Here is a 17,837-nt window from a genome sequence, read left to right as displayed (position 1 = left end):
TTGACGGTGCAAGGTGGAGGCTCTTCGGAGTTCGAGGTTCGACGACTTCCCGTCCGCTGAGGGCCACCTCCGATCCAAGGTCAAAGGGAGGTGCAGCGGCGGCGCACCATCGGCACGGATTGCTGAAGGCGGGTTCTAGATGGATGGACTTGTAATTTTGCTCTTTGTGCTGGATCTTTGTAAGAACTGTGGTTTAATATTATCAACTCCTTTTTCCGCAAAAAAAAATAAAGAGAATGACGACCCGTTAACTAACTTGGCCCTTGCTTTTTGTTCACGTTGAGAGTAACCGTCAAGAAAGCTGAAGTTTATAAAAAAAAATTTAAAAATCCACTAGCCCTGCTTTATTTATCCCCAATGGCAATGGGTAATCCCGCCTCACCGACGGCCGATGGCCTAGCCGCCGGCGCAGCCGAGATTGTGTGCTGCGCGGCCCCCCTCGCCCGCGTCGCCGACGCCGTCGCCGCGCTGTCCTGCGAGGCCGCGCGATGGGACTCCGCGGCGGCGTTCGACGCGCCCGCTTCAGGCTACTCCACCAAGGACCAGGCCGACGTCGCCGCCGACCTCAAGATGCTCCTAAGAGGGCCCAGGCTCGCGGGCTCCCGTGAAGCCGGAGGCGCTTCCGCCAACTCCTTCGCCGACGTGCCCAGCGTGAACGGGAACTTCCGTCAGGCAGTGCGCGCGCTCGACCTGGACGCCGGTCAGGGGAAGGAGGACGTTATGATGCTGCTGGCGACGCAATTCGCAACCTCGGCGCACTTTATGTGCAAGATGAGCGTCGATCGAGCGAGGCTCTGCGCCGGGAGCATCGCCGAAGCCAGGCTCAGGGAGGAGCTCGTTGCCGCCGGTGGCGCCGATGTCGGCGACCTCAAGGGGACGCTTGCTGAGATGATCACCGATTCGGATACCGTGTCCGTCCTGGGGCAAGTGCACGAACAGTTGCTCAAGCTCAGAGGCTGCCTAGCGTGGGAGGCAGCTGTGGCCATAGCAGTGATCGAAACCGCCCACAGTACAATTCAGAAGCCGCGAGCTAGCGTGGATGGCAATTCTTCTGTATTGATGCTGCTCAGGGATCATGTCACGGATGGAAAGGATGTTCCCGGCGTGAACTCTGAACTGGTTAAAGATTGGAGGACCAAGCTATGGTCGCTGTTTGATCCCAGGCACCCTGAATTTGAGACCCTCGTGGAAAAACTCAAGGGGATTTTAGAGGAAAAGAAAGAGAAGAGGAGATTGCCTAAAATTCCAAAGGTAAGAAATATTTGGATCACTGTCCGTGTTTCTTACTCCACTGTCTTTCTGCTCCAATGACACATTGAGTAGATTTTAGAAGCATCTTTAGTCTGTCAGTTTTGTACTTCGTTTATCTTATTATTCATCCTTACTCGTTTTAGGGAACACGTGACTTTGCGGGACGGCAAATGGCCATAAGGGAGCGTGCGTTTTCCATAATAACAGGCGTGTTTAAGATGCACGGTGGTGTTGCACTTGATAGTTGATACACCTGTATTTGAGTTGAGAGAAACCCTTAAAAGAAAATATGGTGAAGACTCCAAGTTGATATATGACCTTGCTGATCAGGTACAGTTTCAATGTTTTTCATACTTATTCAATGTTAGTGAACAGGTTTTGTCTCATAGAAAATCCCAAAATTTGTTTTGTTTATCATGTTGCCAGTTCTTTATATTAGATTAATATAGTATTGGACAAGGTTCATTGTAGAACTTCTAGTATTCGGGGCATTCGATAATTTGGTCATTCCTTTTTTAGTACCTTGCATACTCCGACGTTACATTTATTAAGCTCTCTTATTACTGATGGTTTCAAGTCTTACGAACAAATAACCTGCAGGGCGGTGAGCTCTGCTCTTTGCGGTATGATCTGACTGTTCCATTTGCCCGGTATCTTGCCATGAATAATCACATAACTACAATGAGGAGATACCAGATAGCAAAAGTATACAGGAGAGATAGACCGTCAAAGGGAAGATATCGAGAATTCTATCAATGTGACTTTGACATTGCTGGAGTGTACGAGCCCATGCAAGCAGATTTCGAGGTTATCAAAGTTTTGACCGAATTGCTGGATAAGCTAGATATTGGCATGTATGAGATAAAATTAAATCACAGAAAGCTGCTTGATGGAATGCTGGAGATTGTGGCGTGCCCCCTGAGAAGTTCACAACAGTTTGCTCCAGTATTGACAAGCTCGACAAACTAACATTCGAAGAGGTGAAGAAGGAACTGGTAAGGATCCGAACTCCTTTTTCTGCTTCGTTTCACATGAGTAGTCTACTTTTATGGTGCGTGATCTTGGTGTGGATTTATTTTTCATGGTCCTAATTGTTCAATATGCTGGCACAGGTTGAAGAGAAGGGTGTATCAGATGAAACCGCTGAAAAGATTGGCAATTTAGTGAAGACAAGAGGACCACCGCTACAAGTTCTGATGGAACTCAGAAAGGAAGGTAGCAAGTTTATTGAGAATGATGGGTCTGTCGTTGCACTGAATGAATTGGAAATATTATTCAAAGCTCTAGAAAAAGCAAATGCGATAGACGTGATAAGTTTTGATTTAAGCCTTGCCAGAGGCCTTGATTACTATACTGGTGTGATATATGAAGCTGTGTTCAAGGGTACCACACAGGTTCGATTTTTTCATCCATATCTTTGCCTCACCTGTTACCTTGTTAGTGTTCCCAGTTAATCTCATATTTTACTTTGTGAAATCATATTACTTCATACAGACTGATTTATGTTTTCAGTTATAGTCACCATTTTATGCTATGATTGCTTGATACACTGGATTCTGAACCTCAAATCATATTTTTACAATTGCGTCTTCTATTGCACATTGATGCATTATCCAATATCATTTTTCCAACAAAGGAAATGTCTCTTCATTTGATTCATGTGATAACTCTGTTGCAATAGGTTGGCTCCATTGCGGCTGGTGGCCGTTACGACAACCTAGTGGGTGATATTGTTGCTGGCAAGCAAGTCCCCGCTGTTGGCGTCAGCCTTGGAATGGAAAGAGTCTTTGCGATCATGGAAGAACAGGAGAAAGAAAAGAACCAGGTATATTCCTCAATGCCCCTGCCAATTTCCATCTAGTCGTTATCAAGTTGGAATAGCGGATTAAAATTCTAATATCACAGGAGACCCGGACCACCGAGACGGAGGTTTTGCTGTCGATTCTAGGGAAGGACCTTACATTGGCCGCCGAGCTCGCGAGCGAGCTGTGGAGGGCTGAGATAAAAGCGGAGATCAAGCTCAGCACCAGGGTGCAGGACCACATAAGGTACGCGACACAGTCAGGAATTCCATGGATGGTGATAGTTGGTCAGTCCGAGATGAGGGACGGGAAGGTGAAGCTGAAGGATATTAGTGCTCAACAGGAAGAAGAGGTTCCGAGGAAGGATTTTGCTCAGGTGCTGAAGCAGAGATCACTAGTAGAAAAACGTCCATTCGTACCGGTTCCAGAGGGGCATTCGTACCGGTTTTGCAACCGGTATAAAACTTCCGGCACTAAAGCCCCCCCCCCTTTCGTACCGGTTGCTTACGAACCGGTATAAAAGGGGCCTCCACGTGGGCCACCAGGAGAGCTCAGGGCTAAGGATCTTTGGTACCGGTTGGTAATACGAACCGGTACCAAAGGTTCCCCCCGTGGCAGAGAATTGGCTTTTTAGGGTTTTGGAGAGGTTTAGGGATATCGGTTTGTTTCATATCGCGTCGATGCACCAGAAACGCGTTTGAGTTTAGGTAGTACATGAAGATCAAGATGATGCATAGCAAGTTGGTGCATATAATATAACACACATGTTATTGCATAAGATCGCAAATTAAGTAGCACTATGCATGAAGATCGATCTTCATGCATAGTGGTGCTCTCCGAGGCGTACTCTATATATGTCTATTACATGTAGCATAGTGGTACTCTTCGAGTCAACTATATATGTAACATGTACATCTTCATTCATAGTGGTGCTCTGCGAGTGGTGGTATGACGTCCCGAAGGAAAAATCCCGCCAATTCCTCGCCTATTGCTATGAAGCGGTCATCGATTGAGAGCTTGTTCCGCTTTCTTGCCAACTATAAAAGAATAAGATACAAATGAATACATGAAACAACTATTACTGAAACTCAGCACAACTTATCATAACAAAACAAATTTGTGAAGATTGTTTTTGTACCTCTTTATTTCTTTCATTATTCGTTCTCTCGTTGACAATTCTACGGATGTACTCGCAAACGAAGAATCCACGAGAGATCGGTCCCCGGAGGTTGTTGCGGGCATTTCTTTACAAGAATATAATTCAATCAAACAATAGTCAAGTATGATAATTAAAAGGTGTGTGGACCTAGGTAGTACTACTTACTTTCGCACGCCATCGCAGCTTCGGTGTCCATTCACGGGACGTATCTTCCTTGATGAAAGTTTGCCATACGCTGCTCGATAAAAGAAAATGCATAAAAGAGTCATCAATTAGTTCAAAGCAGGAAATTAACGAAACAAACCGATAAGAATTAAAATTACCTTCTGAGCATTAAAAAACAAGACACGTATAGATCCTTTTTTTTGCTTAGTGAGTCCAAGACTTCAACTTCTCCAATTTCCAAATTGATGACGAGAAGAATAAAGTGAAACCTACGCACGTTTCAATATGTAGTGTCATATATATAAGTCATTAGTTAAAATTTTGACATACGGTGAGCAAAATATAATGTGTTATAAGACAGTAAAACTCACTCGAAGTTGTAAGGCCAAAGTATTAGCTTTTTTTCACGTTGTCGCTTCAAAAACCTTAGCAAAGTCTGCGGTGTATCCTTGTTATAGAGGGGATTCTATATGGTTTTAACATGCATTGTGTTCGGGTCAATGAACCCAATGTCTGTGATATCGTCCCTTTTGCATTCGAGCATCTTCGATCTGCATAATATAGCGCACAAAAGATTATAATCTGCAGACAATGAACGACTTCTCAAATTAAATAAATAAATCACTTACGAGACAATAGCAACTGATGATTGATTTGTCGAGGGCCCGGAGATTGTATAACTGAAAGAGTTCGGCGAAGTCAACGTTCACACAGGTACTCCGGAAGTAGTGCTCTTCCCTAACTCGCACCATGATAGTCCGGATCCCTTCCTTTGAGGCCTTAAGGTACCACGAATGCAAGTTACGCATACATGTTGGTACCTTCCTGAGATTCTCGACCAAATCTTTCCCTTGAACAAACTGATATGCTCGTTCAGCTAAGGCGTAATCAGTTGCGTCTTGTCGAGAACTTTGAACGGTCTTCCCGTCAAACACCTTGAGAGGGGCGACCGATTGAACGGGTTGTTGTCCGAGCTGGTAGACACCTGTGTATCCCTTTTATCTCCCCGATACCCGATTGAACGGGTTTTGTCGCCTCGATCATCTTGTCATACGACCTTTCAATAGAACGCGCATAGTCAGATGGCGGCGATGGTACAGGGTCATATAGATTGTCAACGGTACGCACAACTTTCACCCGATCTAGTGTCTTCTCGAAAGGTATCTCTGGCACTTTCGGTGCAAAAAATTTCTTCACCTCGGCCTGAACGGCCTCCGCGTTTTCCTCTGGAGTTTTTTCCCAAGGTAACTTCTCAGTAGGCGGCAGTTGTTTCTCCTTTCTAGCTTTCTTCCTAGGCGGCGTATCGTTCCGCTTAACGGACGCTATCTTACGCGGAGGATCTCGAGATGGTGGACTCACGCCGGGGTCCCTCTCGGGTAGGTGTGGACTTGGCTGCTCACCGGGACTGCCACCGGGAGGAGTCGATGGCATTTGTTGCTCATGTGTAGGAGTCGGTGGCCTTTGCAAAGGACGACGTACTTCTTCGGCCATAGGGCGAAACCGTGCTTGACATCGGCCGGTGTCCTCTCATCTTCACCTCTAGGAATATCAAGCTCCACTTTTTCAAAACCCGAAACAACTTCATCCACCCCGACACGAACACAACCAGGTGGAATGGGCATATGATGGTGCATTGCTCCATCTTCACTTGGGTACACATAGCCGACCGCCACCTTAACGGACGCGGTCCCGATTAACATATGTAGCTCGCAATCTGTCTTCTCCGTGACATTATCCACGGGGTAGCTTCCTCCACATCCGTCAAGATGCGAGGAACCGACACCGCTTCTTCGCTGAGATGGGGCAGCATCGGCTTGTGGATCTCGTAGAAACAAGCGGCTGATCGGGTGCCCTCCGATTTCTCTCAAGAGCCTCCACCCTAGATAACAACTCCGTTACAATGTCGGCGTCCTTCTTCTTCTTTCGCGAACGGCTTCTATAAGTGTCGGCGCTGTCCGGCCACGCTTCCTTCATGGTGAGACTCGGGCGAGCTCGTACCCGTCCAACATGTTCGGGGTTCCCGGAGCGAGTGTCGGCTCGTCATTCTCTCGATCGGGAATGTACTCTCCCTTTCTGACCTTTTCAATTGCATCTACAAGCTTCGGTACAATTGCCTCAATTTTTTCCTTCAATTTTCCCTTCGCAACGATCAGCCATGTCTTTGGGTCCAACCCTGCCCCATGAGCGAACAACCAGAACTTGGACCGTTCGGGCCAGTCCCATGTCTGTGGAGTGATTCCATGATCAATCAGTTTATTCTCAAACGCTGTCCACTTCGGAATGGCAATCTTGTAGCCACCTGACCCCAAATGATGCGGAAGTTTCTTCTTTGCAGCATTTTCGGTATTTTTCTTCGATCGGGACACAAAAGTAGACGATTGCTTATACTCCTTAAATGCGGCCCAGTGATCTTTTATCTTCACTAGATTATCATCGAATACTGGATCTTCATTCTTATATTTGTCCCATAAATTTTTCTTGAAGGTCTGGAATTGTATGGCCATCTTCTTCCATGTCCATTCCTTGACTTTATTCTTCGGCCTTCCGTCATGTCTTCCGGTAGGCTGAACTTTGTCGATAGCGTGTCCCAAAGAAATTTTTTCATCGTGTCGTTGACATAACTAGCACCACTCTCCGGGTTCTTCGGCTTATGCCACTCTTGAATGCTGATCGGTACATGGTCCCTAACAATAACTCCGGATTGACTTGTAAATTTGCGGCAAAACTCCTTGGGTTGCACTGGTTCACCATTATCCTTGAATGCCGTGAGGGCTAACCTGCCCTCGCCCTTTAGCACCCGCGTCGGGCCTCGTTTTGATCTAACAGACTTGCTCGATGATCCGAAGGCTAAAAGAAAAAATTATTCGTTAATAAGTGCAATACAAATAAATGAATGCATCTAGGGATGAACATATAGACTAATTGATACATAGATATACACCTCGCCGGAGTTTGTGATGGACACTTCGTTGTCTCTTCTAATTTGTTCAGACTCAAGTCCCTCGCCGAAATCATTCGAAAGTCTTGGAAATCGTTGTCATCTCCATCGTCGGGTTCCGGACCACGGGCACTCTCATAGATCAATTGCTGCACCGCTTCTTCCCCTCCTCATCTCGGACGAAGGTGCCGTCCTCCATACCTCAATGTCACCGCAAAATTAAGAAAGCAATTGTATTTCATTCATCATGTCATGATCATATAACGGATTGCTAGATGGATAACAATTGAAATGAAGAAAGCAAAAAAAACCCTAACGGACCGCCACGGCCACGGACACGGTGCTGATCATATAACTCTCACCAATCTCACGCACGCTCGCCGCCGTCCAAATCCCCACCTTCACCCCCATCAACGGCCTCCGATCCCGCCACGTCTCGTCACAAAACCGCCCCGCACCTCACCCACGTACGCTGCCCACCTCCCTGCCGCTATATAAGCTCCTTGATCGCCTCCTCCCCGGCCGTACAGAGCTCAAGAGGTAGACGAACCCACTCGCGCGCCAAGAATCGCCATGGCCACCACCTTCCTCCTATCGGCTGTCGTCGCTGCTTGCGCAATTCTCGCCTCCGTCTCCGCGTCCTCACCGCGGGTGCTCACCGTCTCCTCGCTCCAGTCCCTGCTCGCGCACGCCTGGCGCGCGGTGTCCCGCGCCCGGCGCCTCTCGCCGGCGGAGGAGACGACGTACACCGTGCTCGTCGGGTGCCGCGGCCGCGTCAAGCGCGTGCCACAGGGGTACGCGGGCAACGCCGTGGTGCGCGCCACGGCGAGGGCCACGGCCGGCGACATCACGGAGAACGGGCTGGGCTGGATGGCGCTACTGCTGAACCGCGCCGTCGCGTCGCTGGACGGATACGGTTCAACGCGTATGGGAACGACTTCGGGTGGGGCGCGCCGGTGGCCGTGCGGAGCGGCGGCGCGAACAAGGTCGACGGGAGGGTGACCGTGTACCAGGGACGCGATGGCCGCGGGAGCATGGGGATGGCCGCGGCGTCGGTTCGCGCGTCAGTCGGCGACGTGCTGTCGCAGCCGCTGGGGTTCGTGGCGGAGCGGCATTTCGTCGAGCAGGCTGCCGGCGTGCGTGAGGGAAGGCCGGCGGCGACAGCGGCGCGGCAGTCGACGCGCGCGCAGGCTCCTCCCGGCGAGGCGCGCGGCGGCCGGGGAGGCGAGGCGAGGAGGCGAGGCGAGGAGGGAGAGGAGGGGGTGCTCACCTCGGTTGCCGGCGCGGGGAGAGGTGGAGAGCGGCGGGCGACGCGGCGACGACGGCGACCCGGCCGTTGCTCGCGCGCGACGGTGGCCTCGCTGCTGCGGGCAACGACGACGGCGGCGGCGCGTGGAGCTTCGGCGATGGCGACGGCGGCGGCTACGGCAAGAGCTGCGGGCGACGACGCGGGCGACGGCGAGCTCGGGCCTGTCTGCGCGCGAGGAGCTGTTGATTTGGCGAAGTTTTGCCACGCCTAAGTGATAACACAGGGAGAGGGCCTTTGGTACCGGTTGGTGGCACCAACCGTACGAAAGACCTTTCGTAGCCGGTTGGTGGCACCAACCGGTACCAAATCTTTTTTAGTTTTTCTTTTTCTTTTTATCTTTTGTTTCTTTTTTACTTTTCGTTTCTTTTTACTTTTCTGTTTCTTTTTACTTTTCTGTTTCTTTTTTACTTTTCTGTTTCTTTTTCTTTTATTTTCTATTTCTTTTCTTTTTATTATTTTCTATTGCTTTTCTATTTCTTTTCTATTTCTTTTCTTTCCTTTTCTTTTATATTTCTTTTTCTTTTCTGTTTCTTTTTACTTTTCTGTTTTTTTTTTATTTTCTATTTTTTTCTTTTTATTGTTTTCTATTGCTTTTCTTTTTCTTTTTCTTTTCTATTTCATTTCATTTCTTTCCTTTTTTATTTCTTTTTTTCTTTTCTGTTTCTTTTTTACTTTTCTGTTTCTTTTTCTTTTATTTTCTATTTCTTTTCTTTTTATTATTTTCTATTTCTTTTCTTTTTATTTTCTATTTCTTTTCTTTCCTTTTCTTTTATATTTCTTTTCTATTTGTTTTCTTTACTCCCGCCACGACGCCGTCCTCGCGGGAAAGTTTCCCGCCACGTACGATGTCGCGCGGGAAACTTTCCCGCCACGACGCCGCGCGTGGGAGAAAAAAGGCGGGAAAGAAAGGGCGGGAATAAAATTTTATTACGAGTGAACTCGAATTAAAAGTACATAGCTTAACTGAAAATTAAAGATACATGGCCAAATTCTACTCGTTGGAGTCATTCAGTCATACTCGTGCCTAGCTCTGTAGTAGTCGCCACTGTAGTCGTCGTAGTCGCCGTCATCATCGTCGCTGGCATCGGGGTCGCGGTACTCGAACGTCGGCGGGTGAGCACGCGTGGGCTGGGACTGAGAGTAGCGCAAGCGGGGTCCACGGTAGGCCATGACACCCTGGAGAGTCCAGCCGCGCCACCACAGCCGACGGCCGGCCTCGTTGAAGTTCGGAGGAGGCGGGCCACCCTCCTCGTGCCTGGCAAGCGCCCTCTCACGCCGATTGATGAAGAAGCTTTCCCAAGTCGGGCTGTAGTCGGGATGCCACTGGGGATTCCTCCGCTGGTCTGGCGTGAGCTCGAAGTAGTAGTGGTTCGTGATGGCCATCTCGCGCGCCACACCTAGAGGGACGGGGAGGGACCGGTACGCCTCCGACGCTCGGCAACCAGCCGGTAGGGACGCGGTAGCCCGGCGGGCAGGGGTAGTTCGACGCGCAAAGCGCCTCCGCCTCCCGGAGGGTTAGAGATACGATGGAAACCATGTGACCTGGTGATGAGGTTTGCAGATATGAGTCTAGATGTGTGATACGTCTCCGACGTATCGATAATTTCTTATGTTCCATGCCATATTATTGATGATACCTACATGTTTTATGCACAATTTATGTCATATTCGTGCATTTTCTGGAACTAACCTATTAACAAGATGCCGAAGTGCCGCTTGTCTGTTTTCTCGCTGTTTTTGGTTTCGAAATCCTAGTAACGAAATATTCTCGAATCGGACGAAATCAAGACCCAGTGTCCCTATTTTCACCGGGAGCATCCGGAACACCCGAGAGGGACCGGAGGGGGCCACGGGCCACCTGGACCATAGGCCGGCGCGGCCCAGGCCCCGGCCGCGCCGCCCTATGGTGTGGCCACCCTTCGACCCTCCTGCGCCGCCTCTTCGCCTATATAAAGCCCCTGGATCAAAAACCCTGATGCGAAAGAACCACGATACGGAAAACCTTCCAGAGCCGCCGCCATCGCGAAGCCAAGATCTGGGGGACAAGATTCTCTGTTCCGGCACCCTGCCGGAGCGGGGAAGTGCCCCCGGAAGGCTTCTCCATCGACACCGCTGCCATCTCCACCGCCATCTTCATCACCGCTGCTGCTCCCATGAAGAGGGAGTAGTTCTCCATCGAGGCTCGGGGCTGTACCGGTAGCTATGTGGTTCATCTCTCTCCTATGTGCTTCAATACAATAATCTCATGAGCTGCCTTACATGATTGAGTTTCATATGATGATGCTTGTAATCTAGATGTCATTATGCTAGTCAAGTGAGTTTTACTTATGTGATCTCCGGAGACTCCTTGTCCCACGTGTGTAAAGGTGACAAGTGTGTGCACCGTGTGGGTCTCTTAGGCTATATTTCACAGAATACTTATTCACTCGTTGAATGGCATAGTGAGGTGCTTATTTATATCTCTTTATGATTGCAATGTGTTTGTATCACAATTTATCTATGTGCTACTCTAGCAATGTTATTAAAGTAGTTTTATTCCTCCCGCACGTGTGCAAAGGTGACAAGTGTGTGCACCGTGTTAGTACTTGGTTTATGCTATGATCATGATCTCTTGTAGATTGCGAAGTTAACTATTGCTATGATAATATTGATGTGATCTATTCCTCCTACATATGCATGAAGGTGACAAGTGTGCATGCTATGCTAGTACTTGGTTTAGTCTTTTGATCTATCTTACACTAAAGGTTACTAAAATATGAGCATTATTGTGGAGCTTGTTAACTCCGGCATTGAGGGTTCGTGTAATCCTACGCAATGTGTTCATCATCCAACAAAAGTGTAGAGTATGCATTTATCTATTCTGTTATGTGATCAATGTTGAGAGTGTCCACTAGTGAAAGTGTAATCCCTAGGCCTTGTTCCTAAATATCGCTATCGCTGCTTGTTTACTCGTTTTACTGCGTTACTACTGCTGCATTACTACTCGCTTGTTTACTCGTCCTGGGCAAAGCACTTTTCCGGTGCCGTTGCTACTACTTATTCATACCACCTGTATTTCACTATCTCTTCGCCGAACTAGTGCACCTATTAGGTGTGTTGGGGACACAAGAGACTTCTTGCTTTGTGGTTGCAGGGTTGCATGAGAGGGATATCTTTGACCTCTTCCTCCCTGAGTTCGATAAACCTTGGGTATCCACTTAAGGGAAACTTGCTGCTGTTCTACAAACCTCTGCTCTTGGAGGCTCAACACTGTCTACAAGAATAGAAGCTCCCGTAGACATCAATGTGATATGTAAATGGTGGCCAAGCCAACATATATATAGTGAAAAAATGGCGGGAGGACGGAGGCGGGAACCGGTGGAAAGCGCGGGAAGAAAATAGGCGGGAAGACAGAGGCGGGAACCGGTGGAAAGCGCGGGAAGAAAATAGGCGGGAAGACAGATCGAGGCAAACCTTTAGTACCGGTTGGTGGGTGCAACCGGTACTAAAGCTGTCGGCAGGATAAGGACGCCCTGCTCGATGAGATAAAGTATGTAGCGCACGACGCCCTGTCGGTGGGATAAGGATGCGTGGGTAACCTTTAGTACCGGTTGGTGGGTGCAACCGGTACTAAAGCTGTCGGCGGGATAAGGACGCCCTGCTCGATGAGATAAAGTATGTAGCGCACGACGCCCTGTTGGTGGGATAAGGACGCGTGGGTAACCTTTAGTACCGGTTCGTGTCTGCAACCGGTACTAAAGTTGTCGGCAGGATAAGGACGCTCTGCCTATAAAAGGAGCATCGATACACCATGGGAAGCAGCTCAACAAGCCAACATGGATGGAGAGTTTCATCACCATGGATGGAGGAAAGGGTTGGGAAATCTCCGTGGCGGAACTTGTCGAAGATGCCCTTGGTGCACACGCCCTATGGCATCTTCGGAAGTTCCGCCTCGGAAAAATTTCCCCGCAAGCCCGTGGAAGACTCCATCTCCTCTAACAATGTTGGGGAAAGGGTTGGGAAATCTCCCGTGGCGGAACTTGTCGAAGATGCCCTTGGTGCACACGCCATATGGCATCTTCGGAAGTTCCGCCGGAATTTTTTTCTCCGCAAGCCCGTGCAAGACTCCATCTCCTCTAACAATGTTGCGGAAAGGGTTGGGAAATCTCCCGTGGCGGAACTTCTCGAATATGCCCTTGGTGCACATGCCCTATATATGGCATATTCGGAAGATCCGCCTCGGAAAAATTTCCCTGCAAGCCCGTGACTTAACTAGTAAAACAAGCCAACCATCTCCATTGTTAATATCTTACATACAGTAACATCATTACACAAAAGTGATTTCCATATTGAGATACACAAGTTATACTCCATCTCCTCTAGTCTTCTGAGTTTTCTTCGCCCGTTTCCCTTTCTTCTTCATCGCGACGCAACCATGGACAATCTTCATTGTTTAAGATGATGCTTGGGTCAATTTTTACCTTGAAGGGTGGAATATCGTCAAACTTATTATAATCTTCTGATATGTCTGTCTTGTCCTCTACTCCCACGATGTTTCTTTTCTCCGAAAGAACTATGTGCCGCTTTGGCTCATCGTATGATGTGTCCTCTTGCCTTTCTTTTCTTTTTTTCGGTTTGCTAGACATATCCTTCACATAAAAAACCTGAGCCACTTCACTGGCTAGGACGAATGGTTCGGTGTCGTACCCAAGATTCTTGAAATCCACTCGTAGTCATTCCGCATCTGCGGGTCTACCCGTACCCCGTCTTTCAGAGTTGAACCATTTACACCGAACAAAGGGACCTTGAAATTAGGTCCATAGTCAAGTTCCCATATCTCCTCTATGTACCCATAATATGTGACCTTGTTCCCATTGCCATCTTCTGCATCAAAGCGGACACCACTGTTTTGGTTGGTGCTCTTTTTGTCTTGGGCGAAAGTGTAAAATGTGTTCCCATTAATCTCGTACCCTTGAAAAGTCGATATAGTAGAAGATGGTTGCTTGGCCAACAAGTACAGCTGCTCGTCATCGGTGACATTCATGAGACGTGTTTGCAACCAACCGCCGAAAGTCTTCATGTGTTCTCCATCAATCCAATCTTCACGTTGCTCCGGGTATTTAGAGCGTAAGATCTCCTTGTGTTCCTCTTTGTACGGAGCCACCAAGATGGAATTATGTAGAACTGTGTAGTGTGCTTGAGTGAAAGAATGTTCGTCCATACACGTTGCTGATTTCTTTCCTAGCGTGCCTTTTCCACGCAGTCTCCCCTCATAGCGCGATTCAGGAACACCGATCGGCTTAAGGTCAAGAATAAAGTCAACACAAAACTCAATGACCTCCTCTGTAACATAGCCCTTGGAGATGCTTCCTTCTGGCCTAGCACAGTTATGAACGTACTTCTTTAAGACTCCCATGAATCTCTCAAAGGGGAACATGTTGTGTAGAAATACAGGACCGAGAACGCCAATCTCTTCGACCGTGTGAACTAGGAGATGTGTCATAATATTGAAGAAGGATGGTGGGAACACCAACTCGAAGCCGACTAGACATTGGACCACATCCTTCGTAAATTTTGTAGAGTAAGTGGATTGATCACCTTCCGAGAAATTGCATTGAGGAACGCACATAGCTTCACAATGGGTACTCGAACATTTTCCGGCGAAGCCCCCTCAATGCAACCGGAAGTAATTGTGTCATAATCACGTGGCGAGTCATGAGACTTTAGGTTTTGAAACTTTTTCTCCGACATGTTTATTATTCCCTTTATATTCGACGAGAAGCCAGACGGGACCTTGATGCTACTCAGGACTTCAAAAAAGATCTCCTTATCCTCTTTGGTAAGAGCATAGCTGGCAGGACCTTGATACTTCTCTCGGATTCAGGTTGTTTCCTTCGTGGATACTTTTGCTGGTCCCGCCGTGCATCCGGTGTATCTTTTGTCTTCCCATACACGCCCAAGAAGTTTAGCGAGGTTCACGCAAAGATTTTTCGTCACGTGCATCACGTCGATTGCAGAGTGAACCTCTAAGAATTTCCGATAGGGTAGCTCCCAAAATATCGACTTCTTCTTCCACATGGGTACGTGTCCGTCAACATCATGCGGAATGCATTGTCCGCCGGGACCCTTTCCAAAGATCACTTTTAAATCCTTGACCATATCATATATAACTTCCCCATTAGGGCGGGTAGGCTTCGTTCGGTTATCTCGCCTCACCTCCGAAATGCTTTCCTCTCTTTCTTACGTGATGTTGTTTTGGAAGAAATCGACGATGCCCCGTGTAAACATTCTTGTTTCCCAAATATTTACTATCAGTCTCACCTAAACAATGTGTGCATGCATTGTATCCCTTGTTTGACTGCCCTGAAATGTTACCAAAAGCAGGCCAATCATTGATGGTTACAAATAACAACGCTCGTAGGTTAAATTCCTTTTGTCCGTGCTCATCCCACACAGGTACACCTTCGTCACGCCACAACTCTAAAAGTTCTTCAACCAATGGCCTCAGTGTACACATCAATGTTGTTGCCGGGTTGCTTCGGGCCCTGGATGAGCACTCGGCATCATAATGAACTTCCGCTTCATGCACAACCAAGGAGGAAGGTTATAGATACATAGAGTCACCGGCCAGGTGCTATGACTGGAGCTCGCTCCCCGAAAGGATTAAAGCCATCCGTACTTAGACCAAATCTTAAGTTCCTTGCGTCATCTGAAAATGACTTGAACTCTCTGTCGATTTTTCTCCACCGCGACCCGTCGCGGGGTGTCTCGAGCATCACATCTTTCTTACGGTCCTCTTTGTGCCATCGCAACAACTTGGCATGCTCTTTGTTCTGGAACAAACGTTTCAACCGTGGTATTATAGGAGCATACCACATCACCTTCGCAGGAACCCTCTTCCCGGGGGTGGACTCACCCTCAACATCGCCGTGGTCATCTCGCCCGATCTTATACCTCAATGCACTACATACCGGGCATGCATTCAAATTCTCGTACTCCCCGCGGTAGAGGATGCAGTCATTGATGCATGCATGTATCTTCCGCACCTCTAATCCTAGAGGGCAGACAACCTTCTTTGCTTCGTACGTGCTAGAGGGCAACACGTTCTCCCCCGGAAGCATCTTCTTTATTATTTTCAGCAACTTTTCAAATCCCTTGTCGAAGTACCATTCTCTCGCCTTCCACTCGCGAAGCAATTCCAAGCAGTGGTACCCAGCTTTTTCTAACCATTTTCGCAATTTGGGTACAACAGTTTGTTGTGATCCTCTAACATTTTCTCCAACTTCAACCTCTCCTTTTCATTTCCGCAGCTTCATCTTCGCATCAAGAATGGCCCGACCCAAATCGTCATCCGGGTCATCAAAAATCGGCTCATCGAAAATGAGCTCTTCTTCGACTCTCGTCTTCCCCATTCTACCACCGTCTTCGATGAATAAGGGATAGTTGTCACTATCCTCTTCTTCTTCGTTGTCTTCCAATATAACCCCTCTTTCTCCGTGCTTGGTCCAACAATTATAGCTGGGCATGAAACCATTCTCCAGACAGGTGGACGTGAAGGGTCTTCGAGGTAGAGTAATCCTTCATATTCTTACAGGAACTACATGGACAATATATGAAACCATTCGACCGCCTCGTTTGCCTCAGCCACGTTGAGAAAATAATGCATGCCGCAATGAACTCGGGATGGCACCGGTCACCGTACATCCATTGTCGACTCATCTGCATTTTATATGTATATCAAAAATCATTAAGTACACAACATCATGGATATATGAGTGACCAACTTAATTAATATTCAAGTTCATCACATAAAACTAATTGTTTTTTATAAAAGAAGAGGGGCTCACCGAGGTGGTACCGTGCCGGCTAGGGGACGACGCTGGCGATCGACAGCGGTAAGGACGGGGATGATACTAATTAAAACCTACAAAACATACCATAATTTCAGCTCAAATTGCATATAAAAAATAAAATCACTAACTTAGGCATTTAATCGAACACCTTGCTTGCACTACAAAAATAGTACGTGTTAAAACTACCAAAGAACTGAGCTAAATTAGGAACGCCGGAAGGAAGGATGATATTGCTAACCCTTGGATAGATGTATGCCGTTAATCTTGTTAAAATGGTGGAGAAAAATAAAGATTATTGGAGTGTGAGAGGTGGAGAATATTTGGAAATGTGAGAGGAGAAGTGAGAATGAGATATGCAGGGAGCTGAGGCTGCCGCGCGATCATATAGGCACAGACCCTTTAGTACCGGTTCCTTACACGAACCGGTACTAAAGGTGCAACCCTGGCCCCACCACCGCCCGGAAATCGGGCCCAAACCCTTTAATACCGGTTCCTGTTACGAACCGGTATTAAAGGTCCATAACGAACCGGTATTGATGTCCCACGCACGGAACCGGTATTAATGCCCCCTTTAGTACCGGTTCGTAAGGGAACCGGTACTAAAGGCTTAGATGGATGAGAGGTTTTCTACTAGTGGATTAACTAATCCCTAGAGATGAAAAATCTTAGGAAGATGTGAAGCTGTTAGTTACATTGATCTTGATTATTTTTCCCTTCAACATTTATTTTTATCAACGTTGAGACGTGCTACAGAGCTCTTTGATTTATACTGATTTTTTTAATTTATTACTTACATGCAAAAACTGAATGATTTTTTCTGTGTGAAAGTTATTCAGTGGAGTGGCATCAGTACTGCGTTTTCATTTATCAAGCAAGACACTGTCGTAGCTATGTACAACTCAGGGAGTGGCATCAGTACCCACGAAGCAAGACAGTAGCTACCAAGAGTCTTGTTTATTGTTCTTATATTTCTTGAAGAGCTGAACTGGGCAAGTGGCATGAGACAACAAAACAGAGAACGAAAGTTTCCAGGCCATTCTCAAAGAAAACCTTTTTTAGGCTTGCCAATTACTATTAGGCACTATAATATGCCTACAATTCCACAGGAAATTCCAAATTCACTCCAACAAAAATAACTTTTTTTAACGGGGCACTCTTGCCATCTTTATTCCACTAGTTCCGGAGGATGCAGCACTATACCATGTATTCTATAATTTGTTCAGTTCGGAGCTTTGACAGCAGCCATAGCTTGTTAAGAGCATCTTCAGTCGTGTCCCCTAAACGGCGCCGGATTGAGCATTTAGGGGACGTGTTTCGTTCGTGTCGCGTTTGGGGGACGTTGCTCCCCTGGATCAGAATTTGGACATTACCATTAGCGCTC

At 47.5% G+C, this 17,837-nt stretch overlaps 1 pseudogene; it reads left to right on the top strand.

Moving 5' to 3' along the window:
• The first annotated feature begins 357 nt into the window (after positions 1-357).
• Positions 358-17,220, top strand: LOC124656487 (annotated as a pseudogene).
• Positions 17,221-17,837: the final 617 nt, after the last annotated feature.

The sequence above is a fragment of the Lolium rigidum genome, chromosome 1 (assembly GCF_022539505.1).
Source record: "Lolium rigidum isolate FL_2022 chromosome 1, APGP_CSIRO_Lrig_0.1, whole genome shotgun sequence".
Classification (NCBI taxonomy): Eukaryota; Viridiplantae; Streptophyta; class Magnoliopsida; order Poales; family Poaceae; genus Lolium; species Lolium rigidum.
The sequence above is the reverse complement of the archived record's forward strand: the minus strand, read 5'-3'. Positions and strand labels throughout refer to the sequence as shown.